Below are 13,321 nucleotides of genomic sequence, written 5' to 3'. Positions count from 1 at the left end.
GATCATAAAGATTGCATTTTTGTTTGTTATTTAGTATTGCCCTGAATAAGCTACTTCACATAAGAGATGTTTACATATAGTCCACAAGGCACAATAATAACTGAATTTACACAAATGAACCAGTTCAAAAGTTTACAGACCCTTGATTCTTAGTACTGTATGTCATTACCTGGATGTTACCAGCGACTGTGTTTATGTTTTGTGATAGTTGTTCATGAGTCCCTTGCTTGTCCTGAGCAGTTAAACTGCCCATTGTTCTTCATAAAAATCCTCCAGGTCCTACACATTCTTTGCTTTTCCAGTATCTTCTGCATATTTGAGCCTTTTCCAGCAGTGACTATATGATGTTCAGATCCATCTTTTCACATTGAGGACAACTGAGGGACTCGTATGCAACTGTTACAAAAGGTGCAAACATTCACTGATTCTCGAGAAGTCAACACGATACATTAAGAGCCAGGGGGATGTAAAATTTTAAACAGGATGATCGGTTTAAATTGTTAGTTTGTTTAAAGATCTTATTTTTTGTCATTTAGTACTGCACTGCAGAAGCTACATAAGATATTTTCATGTTTCCCAGAAGACAAAATAACACTCAAGTTCTTCCACTCCAACCTTGGTGAACCATGTCTTCATGGACCTTGGGCTAGGTTTTAGTTCCAGTAAAATAAAATCTTAGACATTTTGTAGGAACTTTGTAGGAACAATACTGCGAAATTCTACTTAAGTGAAAGTACCCAGCAAAAAATGTACTTTTTTCAAAAGTCAAAATAATAACATTACTCCTTTTAAATGTACTCAAGTAGTGTATGAATGTTTGTTTACTCCAGTATACTGAAACATCTTACTGGTAAGACTGGTACTCAAAACAGGCCTTGTTAGTTTGTTTATTGTGTTGTGGACACAGTGTCACATGGTACCATACTGACGCCACTGGTTACGCTGGGATTGCAGCGCACACTCATTTATGAGGACGTGCACAAGCGACACTCCTGTACTGTACCACCAAATGAAAAAAACACAAAGGACAGAAAGGACATGCTTTCGTTTATATATCAGATTTTTTAAGACAGATTTTATTGATGGAAATTTTCACAGATCATAATCTTCATAATAAGTAAAAAGGTAATAAATTAAAATTGTTACAGCAAGCTACAATCAAACTAAATCTAAAAAACACATCAAATGAGATTTGTTATACTCATTATTCAGAATGATTTTCAAAGAAGGTTTTATTAATCAGAAAATGTAGGTCTGCACCAATGGAAGACTAGCAGGATAGATCAAGGCACTGTTTTAATTGGTGTTATAGATTTTGAAAAAACAGTCAAACAAGAGAAACATTATGATTATGAAAAGCGTATAATTAAAACAAATCATTTAAATCAAGCTTACATCATCCCAAACATCATCAATCAATGATCTGATATACAAGATTTATTATATTGAAATTTTTAAAAACATGTTTAAAATTTACTTCAAAGCTTATAAGGCCCCACTAAGATTTTTGACTGATTCATTCACAACTACTTCTCCATCAGTGTAAGCGACACATTTGTAGGTTCCACTGGTTTTAAACTGCAGCACTCTGTCAGGTAATCTTGGCTATACCACTGAAGGGGAGATCAACTGTAGCCTGGCCAACTGTGATGTTCACATCCACGGTTTTACCTGGAGGGACTTTAACAAGAAACGAGAAGAGCTCCATTTTCTCTTTAGTGGTCTATGAAGCATATGTACCCTCAACTTCTTAGTGGAATTACTGCATTCACTTCCAGCCTGACAGTGAATTCCAGTTTGCCGGTAGCAGACCAGGAGGATTGTTGGCATTTGTAACATTTGTAAGTTCAGTAGACTTGATGGTGTTCATGAATTGAATCCTAAGGAATTAATCCCAGGTGGACTTCCAGATGATTCTGAACATCCTGTGATTCCCAGACAGATCCCAGAAGCAGCATCAACTGGAACTTCTGGAACTGGAAGTGATCCTGACCACTTCTGCTCTCTGGACCTGGTTAGTCCATTCTGATGCCCTACTTCTTGTTGAAGTTCTCATCAATTGGAAGTCACATGCTGCTGCTGAGGATGGCCTCTTAATAGCATTCAAAACAGTGTAACCATGAATGCAAACTTTAATACACTGAAAAAGACACACTATTGGCATAACAAATACATACATATATACATATACATTATTTATATATATATGTATAAAATTGATTTCACTCTGAAAATCAATCAGAAAATCACTCTAAATCAAAATTGATTTTACATTTTTTCCTATATTCTTTTGTATGTCCATGGAATAAAATAAAAATATTAAATGCCAAGAATGTACCTTCTACCTACATGTACACATTTGAATGTCCATGTAATAGAAAGCAATGTGATACCATGACCTTATATGGTCATGAGTATTGTTTCGACTCAGGACAGCTGTCATTTGCTGCTACTTTCAAGCAACGGCAATGATGCCGTACACAACAGCGCTACACCTTCGGACATTCTCTGAGTTTAGGCTAATGGTTGAGAGGTAGGAATTTGGCCAATATTTGCTGCAAGCCTTTTAAAATCAACAAATTGGTATGCAAGAAGGCAGGAATTACAGCAATGCAAATATGTGCATACTTGATGCAGTATTAGACCATAAGCACATCATAATGAAACTAAAGCCAAATCCCAGACATTTTCTCAAATTTAGAAATCCTGGCCATACACTTTAAGGTCCAAAAATGAGGACATATCCATGAAAAAGAGGACATAAAAATAATTTATTTTTAGTCATAGATAAAATGAACAATAGTCAGTGTAAGCATTGAGGTAAAAAACAAACAAACCAAAAAAACAGCCAATACGTTAAGTTACTGTTTTAGGGCTGTGTTTAGATTTGACTCATGCATGCCTAGTGAGGATTTAATACCAAAATTTCACGCCAGTATTTAGACTTTAGAAGTAACTAATCGACAAGGTGTAATGTGATGAAGTGCACTCCTGCAGTGCTTTATTTTTCTTATGCCACAGCAATTTGCATTACCAGCACTAACAAGTTTTATTTATTAAAGAGTGACTATGCTGTTATAGAAAATTATCAGAACTGAGCATTCAGCAGCACTGTGGTATGAATAATATTAGTTAAGGGAACCTTAAAATAAAGCATTAACATACAGTGCATCTGGAAAGTATTCACAGCGCTTCACTTTTTCCACATTTTGTTATGTTACAGCCTTATTCCAAAATGGATTAAATTAATTATTTTCCTCAAAATTCTAATAATACCTAACAATACCTCATAATGACAACGAGAAAGAAGTTTGTTTGAAATCTTTGCAAATTTATTAAAAAAAAAAAAAAAAAAAAAGCACTACAAAATATTTAGCAAAGGCTGTGAACACTTATGTACATAATTGTTCACAGCCTTTGCTCAATACTTTATTGAAGCACTTTTGGCACCAATTACAGCCTCAAGTCTTTTTGAGAATGATGCTACAAGCTTGGCACACCTATTTTGGGGCAGTTTCTCCCATTCTTCTTTGCAGGACCTCTCAAGCTCCATCAGGTTGGATGGGGAGCGTCGGTGCACAGCCATTTTCAGATCTCTCCAGAGATGTTCATTCGGGTTCAAGTCTGTGCTCTGGCTGTGCCACTCAAGTACATTCACAGAGTTGTCCTCTAGCCACTCCTTCGATATCTTGGCTGTGTGCTTAGGGTCGTTGTCCTGTTGGAAGATGAACCTTCGCCCCTGTCTGAGGTCCAGAGCGCTCTGGAGCAGGTTTTCATCAGGGATGTCTCTGTACATTGCTGCATTCATCTTTCCCTCGATCCTGACAAGTCTCCCAGTTCTACTTCTGAAAAACATACCCACAAACATCCCCCCAGCTGCTGCCACCACCATGCTTCACTGTAGGGATGATATTGGCCAGGTGATGAGTGGTGCCTGGTTTCCTCCAGACATGACGCTTGCCATTCAGGCCAAAGAGTTCAATCTTTGTTTCATCATGGTCTGAGAGTCCTTCAGGTGCCTTTTGGCAAACTCCAGGCGGGCTGTCATGTGCCTTTTACTGAGGAGTGGATTCCATCTGGCCACTCTACCATTAAGGCCTGATTGATGGAATTCTGCAGAGATGGTTGTTCTTCTGGAAGGTTCTCCTCTCTCCACAGAGACACGCTGGAGCTCTGTTAGAGTGACCATTGGGTTTTTGGTCACCTCCCTGACTAAGGCCCTTCTCCCCCGATCGCTCAGTTTGGCCATGCGGCCAGTTCTAGGAAGAGTTCTGCTGGTTCCAGACTTCTTCCATTTACGGATGATGGAGGCCACTGTGCTCATTGGGACTTTCAATGCTGCAGAAATGTTTCTGTACCCTTCGCCAGATCTGTGCCTCGATACAATCCTGTCTTGGAGGTCTACAGACAGTTCCTTGGACTTCATGGCTTGGTTTGTGCTCTGACATGCATTGTTAACTGTGGGACCTTATATAGACAGCTGTGTGCCTTTCCAAATCATGTCCAATCAACTGAATTTACCACAGGTGGACTCCAATCAAGTTGTAGAAACATCTCAAGGATGATCAGTGGAAACAGGATGCAAATGAGCTCAATTTTGAGTGTCATGGCAAAGGCTGTACAAGTGTACTGTACTTATGTACAAGTGCACTGTACTTATGTACAAGTGCTTTTTTTGTTTTTTATTTTTAATAAATTTGCAAAGATTTCAAACAAACTTCTTTCATGATGTCATTATGGGGTATTGTCTGTAGAATTTTGAGGAAAATAATTAATTTAATCCATTTTGGAATAAGGCTGTAACATAACAAAATGTGGAAAAAGTGAAGCGCTGTGAATACTTTCCGGATGCACTGTATACAGTAACATTAAGATTAACCTAACATGCCATAATCTACATAGACATTTAATAACCTTCCTTAAAAGATGTCTTATATGCAAGTTTATGCATAAGACATGAGATGCCCTGGTTATGCCCTGCTCTTATTTATACTACTAACCCCATTTCTATAAAAGTTGGGGTTTTTTCTAAAATGCAGTAAAAACAAAAATCTTTGATTCGTCAAATCTCTTGAAACTTTAATTAACTGACAAAAGTACAAAGAAAATATATTCAGTATTTTCACTGACCACCTTAATTGTATTTTGTAAATATAAACAAATTTAGAATTTGATGACTTCAACACACTTCAACAAGGGTGAGAACGAGATCAAAACTATGGCACACAAACAAAGAACAATGGCTTGATATACGGAATATTCATGCAATATTTCGCACTGAACATAGACACATGAGGGGTTTAAATACCAAACGTAGTCAAAGGTGAACACAAAACAGCTGACACTAATGATGACACATAAGGTAAACAACCAATGACAATACAGGGGCGGAGACAGGACATAAACCATAACAAAACACACGTCAAATGTAAACAAAGTCAGTGTCACTGACTAACCCGGAAGCGCACGCTCGCGTTTCGGGTTTCATAGCACGCCGCATGCTCCAGTGCTTTGTGCAAGGGGAAATCGTGACAGCTGGCCTGTTGCCAATTAACCTAATTAGTTGTGAAATGTTCCTCCAGCTGTTTCTTTTTAATAACACTTACTTTTCCAGCCTTTTGTTGCCACGGTCCCACCTTTTTTGAGATGTGTTGTGGCCATCAAATTCAAATTTACCTTATTTTTTTTTTTTTTACCTTAAAATGGTACATTTCCTCAGTTTAAACATTTGATATGTTTTCTATGTTCTACTGTGAATAACATATGGGTTTATGATATTTGCAAGTAATTGCTTTCCATTTTTATTTACATTTTAGAAAGCATCTCAACTTTTTTGGAATTGTATGGAAGAGAAGTTGTAAAACTCCTTAATTGGAACTGTGGAGGTTTGCCATGTCCTTATACACATTGAACAGATTTGCAGCCCCACAGTTTGTCAGAAAGAAAAAAAAAAGTACTTGGTTAACTTTGTTAACATACAGTATATCTCAGTAATGTAGGATGATGGCATGCATGATTGAAACTACTTGGCTGTTTCAATATACCATGATTACATCAAATATGTCCATAATACATATAATGATGCAAGAAATAGGTGTTGTGGAAAATGTTTGCCAGCTTATCTTTATGTTTGATATCAATCTACCTCTCCTTTTTTTTTGTCAGTGCATAGAACTCTCACCATTGTTTGTACATTCATTCTCATATGCCTAAATGCCTTTTTATGTTCTTGCCCACAAAAACACTTAGGCACTGTGCCTAAGCCTTTCTATGGTAGGGAAAACCCTGCATAAGAATCCATGTCAGTATTCCGACCACACAAGTAACTAATCAACAAGGTGTAATATGATGCAGCCTGCAGTGCTTTATTTCTCTTATGCCACAGCAATTTGCATTACCAGTGCTAACAATTTTTTATTTATTAAAGATCGACATACTGTCTAAGCCATGCTGTATTGGAAATGATCTGAATTGAGCATTGAACAGCTGTGATATAAATAATGTTCACCGTAAAGGGAATCGTAATATAAAGCATTAACACATACAATTACAGCAAGATTGTTGTAACTTGCATTAATCTACATATACATGACAAAGCTTAAATTTAATAACATTCATCATGTGATCAAGAATAGCAGGCACACATAAAAGGAAGTAGTCAGAAGAAGGTAGCAAGAAATGCCTTCTTTAAAAGATGTCTTGTGAAGGATATAAGTTTATGGATAAGACATAGGCTCTCTTATTTATTTATACTATTTAAAGTGGGTGTGGTTAAACCTTAGAACACACTTCTAAAGAAATTTACTTAAAATTTACTACAATTTGCTTCAAATCTTATGAGACCCACCAAGATTTTTGGCTAATTCATTCACAACTACTTTTCCATCAGAGTAAATGACACCTTTGAGGGTTCCATTGGTTTTAAACTGCAGCACACTGTCATTATAGCAGGTAATTTTGACTATGCCATTGAAGGGGAGATCAATTGTAGCCTGGCCAATTGTGATGTTCACATCCATGGTTTTACCTGGAGGGACTTTAACAGGAAACAAGAAGAGCTCTATTTTCTCTTCTGTGGTTTCCTAAGCATATGTACCCTCGACTCCTGTTTTTAATTCAAATCTTCCTGTGCACTCAACAAGTTGTGGAATTCCTGCATTCACTTCCAGGCTGAATTTGAATTTCTCTGTGCTGATAACAGATCAGGAGGTTGTTTGGTTAATTTTTTTTTTTTGGAGGTTTCAAGTCTATATTCTTGAGTTTCTGTAGTGTCATTGTGGTAGGTCATGGACTTGATTTCACTGACAGCCACTTTGGGTATCTTATGATAAAGTGTGGGATACTCAACATTTGTAAGCTCAGTAAACTTGACGGGGTTAAGGAACATGAAGCCTAAGGAATTAATCCCACTCAAACGTCTGGACAATTCTGAACATCCTTTGATTCCCATGCAGAACCCAGAAGCAACATCCACTGAAATTTCTGTTTTTAAATTTGATTTTGTCACGCGTGCAAAGAACTCCCGGGAATGATTTGTCTTGAATTGGATAGCACCCAGATGTTTTCCATCCCTACTGTCCCATAGATTAAGGGAGTTGAAGTGCTCTCCATCTTCAAATGTGAAATCTTTAACATTCTTAGCAGCTTTACCAAACAGCCTGCACTGCTCATCAGTAAGCCAAACCTAAATGCCCTTCAACTTCTTTTTGCCGACCCACACCGAGATCTTTTTCAACGTGGTTCCATTTTCAGTGCCATTTTCAGCCATTATAATCAAACACACCTCCTCCTTTCCCACCAACTACAACAATGTCTGCCAGGTATGACATGATCTTGTTTTTAACCTTAAAGAGATAAGCAAATAATCAGGTTTTAATAAGTTAAACAGGAAAAGAAATATTCTGATAAAGAGGCATGTTTAAGAAAAATTTTGGTTAAGATATGGAAATGTCAGAAGAATGAGTTACAGCCGATATTAATTTGCTGCTTCAGCTCATAAAGCATTATCAACCAGTTGTATTATTAGATGACCTTGTGCTTGCTAATGGCCAGTGCATACTCTTTGATAAAAAACAGTCATTTTTAATTTATATATAGTAATGTTTAGAAAAAGGTTCCCTTAACTGACATTAACTAACACAAACCATGTAACTTTTAGCCTGGGCATTTCCCCTCCGAGCCACCAGAGGGTGCCATCCTTGTAGTTCTAATCATTTTTTCGGTTTCTTCAACCAGTTCCTGCTTTGCACCTAAATAAAAAAAAGCACATGGACTACACTGAAACTTTACCGTTTGCTTCATGTTTGTAAGTTCTGAGCTGTGTTATTCTGCAAAGTTTTATTGTGTATGATCCTGCCTAGTCTTCAGCATAAATACACCATCACTAACATTCAACACAATATCTATCTCTGGATTCAGTTATTTTTTTTTATACACAGATGTTTGAACATTTGTGAACCCTTTAGAATTTTCAATATATCTGCATAAATATGACCTAAAATATCGTAATATTTTCACACAAGTCCTAAACGTAGATGAAGAGAACCCAATTAAACAAATGAGACAAAACTATTATACTTTGTAATTAATTTTTTAAGGAGAATGATCCAATATTATATATGTCTCAGTGGCAAAAATATTTGAACCTCCAGGATTAGCAGTTAATTTGAAGGTGAAATTGGAGTCAGATGTTTTCTGATAATCAGGTGTGAGTCAGTGCCCTGTTTTATTTAAAGAACAGGAATCTCTCAAAGTCTGATCTTGTATCACAAACAAAGGATATTTCTGAGGACCCCAGTAAAAAGTTGTTTATGCTCATCAGGCTGGAAAAGGTTACAAATCTATCTCCTAAGATTTTGGACTCCACCAATCCACAGTCAGATAAATTGTGTACAAATGGAGGGAATTCAAGACCATTGTCACCCTCCCCAGGAGTGGTCGACCAACAAAGATCACCAACCAAGAGCAAGATGTGTTAGTCTGTAGGTCCATGAGGTCACAAAGGAACCCAGGGTAACTTCTACACAGCTAAAGGACTCTCTCACATTGGCTAATGTTAATGTTCATAAGTCCATCATCAGGAGAATACTGAACAACAATGGTATACATGGCAGGGCTGCAAGGAGAAAGCCACTGCTCTTCAAAAAGAACATTGCTGCAATTCTGCAGTTTGCTAAAGATCACGTCAACAAGCCAGAAAGCTATTGGAAAACCGTTTTGTGGACAGATGAGACCAAAATAGTATTTTTTGGTTTATATGAGAAGCGTTATGTTTGGAGAAAGGAAAACACTGCATTCCACAAAGAACCATATCCCATCTTTGAAACATGGTGGTGGTAGTATTATGGTTTGGGCCTGTTTGTTGCATCTGAGCCAAGACAGCTTGCCATTATTGATGGAACAATGAATTTTGAATTATACCAGCAAATTGTAAAGGAAAATGTCAGGACATCTGTCTATTAACTGAATCTCAAGAGAAAGTGGGTCATGCAGCAAGACAATGACCCTATACACACACGTAGTTTTACCAAAGAATGGTTAAAGAAGAATAAAGTTAATGTTTTGGAATGACCAAGTCAAAGTCCTGACCTTAAAAAGATATGATGTGGAAGGTCCTGAAGCAAGCAGTTGGAAACCCACCAACATCCGAGAGCTGAAGCTGTTCTGTTCTGAGGAATGGAGTAAAATTCCTCCAAGCCGATGTGCAGGACTGATCAACAGTTACTGTAAACGTTTAGTTGCAGTTATTGCTGCACAAGAGGGTCACACCAGATAGTGAAAGCAAAGGTTCACATAATTTTGCAACTCACAGATATGTAATATTGGATTATTTTCCTCAATAAATTAATGACCAAGTATAATAATTTTGTCTCATTTGTTTAATTGGGTGCTCTTTTTTCTAATTTTAGGATGCGATGAAGTTTTAGGTCATATTTATGCAGAAATGTAGAAAATTCTCAAAAACTTGCAAGCACCACTGTAGTAAACCAAATAAGCAGGTGTTAACTGGCAGAAATCTGAGACCCTAAGACCAGAATTCAGTATGTTATCAAAATTTTGGAACATGCAGTAATTTTATTTATCTAATTTAGATGGACTTATTTTTTAGTAATGGATAAAATAAATATTTGTCAATACACTGACAAATTTCTGAACTGATTTCACTGACATAACAACAAACATCAATCAATACATGTTAAGTTACCGTGTTAGGGCTGTGTTCAGCTTGAGTTATGCATGCCTAGTAGGATTTAAATACCAAAAGTTCACATCTTATATTCAGGCCTTGGAAGTAACTTATCAACAAGGTGTAATGATGATGAAGCGCAGTCCTGCAGTGCTTTATGTCGCTTATGGCACAACAATTTACGTTACCAGCGCTAAAAAGTTTTATTTACTTAAGAGTGATGCACTGTCCATACCATGCTGTTATAGAAAATGATCAGAATAGAGCATTCAGCAGTGCTGTAGTATAAATAATAAATATTATTATTTACGGGAACATTAAAATAAAGCATTAATATATACAGTAACAGTAAGAGTAACATAACTTGCCATAATATATATATATAGTCATTTAATAATCTACATTATGCGATCACGTATGCAGGAACACTTACAAGGAAGTAGTCAGAAGCAGGTAGCAAGAAATACCTTCTTTAAAAGACGTCTTATGATGGATGCGAGTTTAGGGATAAGACAGAAGATGCACACTCTCTTATTTATACTAGTTAAAGCGGATGGTCTTGGACTTTATGCCACAACTCCAAGAAATGTGTGTGTGAGCATATGGACTGTTAGTCCAAAAGCATGTTAGATATTACATTTGCCCAGAGGTTAATTTCCTTCAGCTAGATAATGACTATAAATAGATTTTTAAAGAAAGTGCATAATATAGATGTTTCCAAAGTTAAACTGGGTGAAACTGAAGCACTACAAAGCCAACAGCTGAAGCTATCAAACATGAAATAAATAAATACATTTTTCTGTCCTTGGGGATTTAACTGACTATAACTTAAAGAAATCAATGTGTGTGTGTGTGTGTGTGTGTGTGTGTGTGTGTGTGTGTGTGTGTGTGTGTGGTTTTTTTTTTTTAAATCAGTATGTTACCTGACATACAAGACACTGGATGTCTGCTCTGGTTCTGTTAAGGAGGCGATTAAATCTGTTGCTGGCCCTCCAGTTGGTTTTTCTGACCATAATGTGGTGCATCTTCTCTCTCTTTATAAGTCAGTGTTACGAAAGGAATAGACATAGGAAAGGAGGGTGCAGGCTTGTTCAGAGGAAAGCTCCTTGGCTCTACAGGGTTGTTTTGATTGTAATGGTGTGTGACTATGTGTCCTTTTGTACCGAGATCCTCATTCCTTACGAATTGGTTAAAGATTTCCCAAATAACAAACCAAGGATATCATACAATACAAAGGGTCTTCTTCATAGAAAACAAGTGGCTTTTAAGCAGGAAGGTCTGAACGCAGTTAGGGAAATTAAAAAGATGGTAGAAGTAGATATGAGTAAAACAGTTTAAGATATAAGGATAAAATTGAGACACACTTAAATGGCAGTAATTTAGGATTGGCCTGGTATGGATATCAGATTGGATAGTTTTACTTCAGATAAACAATTTGCAGATGAACTGAATCCATTTTAAGGTTTTTGACACTGTAGTTCAGTGGGTAGGGGCATTGAGGATGCTACTCTTTTCTTGTTAAACTGTTTGGTTAAACACTTTGAGAATCCTAAGACCCATGCAAGATTGTTACTTATTGACTTTTCTTCTGCTTTTAATACAATTCAGCTACATTTGTTGGTAGAGAAACTTTATTTCTTGCCTTGTAAGAAGAACAAGGTGGAAAATTAACTGTGTGTACGTGACTGAAGCTTCTTGCTAGAGCAGACAAACACAAGACAGACGTACAAAGGTATTTTGAGTCTTCCTAGTTCATTTACTCTTAACCTTAAAAAGGCATTCAAACATTAATGTTTTAATAAGTTAAAATGGAAAATAAATATTCTGAAGAAGAAATAAGAATATTATAATATAATAATATATATAATATATATAATAATTTTGGTTAAGATATTGAAATTTCAGAAGCATGAGCTACTGCCAGTATTATTTGCTGACCCAGTGCTTGCTAATGGCCAGTGCATACTTTGTGATTGAAACCAGTCATTCATTATTTGTATAGGGTAATGCTTTGCCAAGGATAGTTAATGTCAGATAAGGTTCCCTTAACATTAACTAACATGAACAAACCATGAAATTCAGCATAAATGTACCTTCAGTAAAAAATTAACATAACATCGAACACTAGTTCAAAATCAATAGTTTTTTGTTTTTGTTGTTTTAAACAATAAACCAGAAAACACCTTGAGACATTAATTCAGTACATTCATCATTTTAGATCATGCTGTAATTGAATTTTACCTAATATAAAGTACTGTGCAAAAGTCTTAAGCACCCTATTTTTTTAGTACAAACTTTGTTATGTATTTATCGATTGAATACGTTATCATTTCTATACTAACAGCTTATACACAGGCACAGCAGACAAAAACATGTAGTTTAACAAAGAAAGACATATAATTGTTGATGTGGTGATGTTTCTTTTGGAAGAAATTAATTTAACATTTATGGAAAGAGACTTTTCTATAAATGCTTTGTAACAGTTAAATTTTCCCAGCTCAGATTTGTTTATGCTTTATGGTGTCTCTGAATAATGGAAGGCTGTGTTTTGTGAGAGAGAGAGAGAGAGAGAGAGAGAGAGAGAGGGACGATCAAATGAGAGAAATAGCGTGGTTGGTGAGTGAATGACTCCTTCTTGCAGCTATAACACAGTCCCCTCTGAAACTATTGGAATGGCAAGGGCAATTCGTCTGTTTTTTTTTTCTATAGACTGAAGACATTTGGGTTTGAGATCAAAAGATGACGATGAGAAGAGAGCTTAGAATTTCAGCTTTTATTTCCTGGTATTTATATGTAAATGTGTTAAACGACACAAAACACAGCACATTTTGTATCAGACCACACAATTTGTAGGTGAGCAAAAATATTGGAACATGTGACTGACAGGTGTTTCTTGCTGCCCAGGTGTGTCCTGTTAGCTTTACTGTTTATACAATAAATAGCTCAGAATATCTACTCTTAGTTTTAGCCTTCAGTTTCACCTGTGAAGTCTGCATTTGATATTAAAAAGGATAAACCAACATGAAGACCAGAGAGCTGTCTATGTGAGAATAGCAAGCCATTGTGAAACTGAGGAAAGCTTGATGGAAAGTAGACTGGTATTGAATTTTGTGTAACAACATGTGCTGCTGTTTA

General features: G+C 36.4%; 1 pseudogene; it reads right to left on the bottom strand.

The window, feature by feature from the left end:
• Positions 1 to 6,344: 6,344 nt before the first annotated feature.
• Positions 6,345 to 11,315, bottom strand: LOC108277228 (aerolysin-like protein; annotated as a pseudogene).
• Positions 11,316 to 13,321: the final 2,006 nt, after the last annotated feature.

This window comes from Ictalurus punctatus, chromosome 2 (assembly GCF_001660625.3).
Source record: "Ictalurus punctatus breed USDA103 chromosome 2, Coco_2.0, whole genome shotgun sequence".
NCBI lineage: Eukaryota > Metazoa > Chordata > Actinopteri > Siluriformes > Ictaluridae > Ictalurus > Ictalurus punctatus.
The sequence above is the reverse complement of the archived record's forward strand: the minus strand, read 5'-3'. Positions and strand labels throughout refer to the sequence as shown.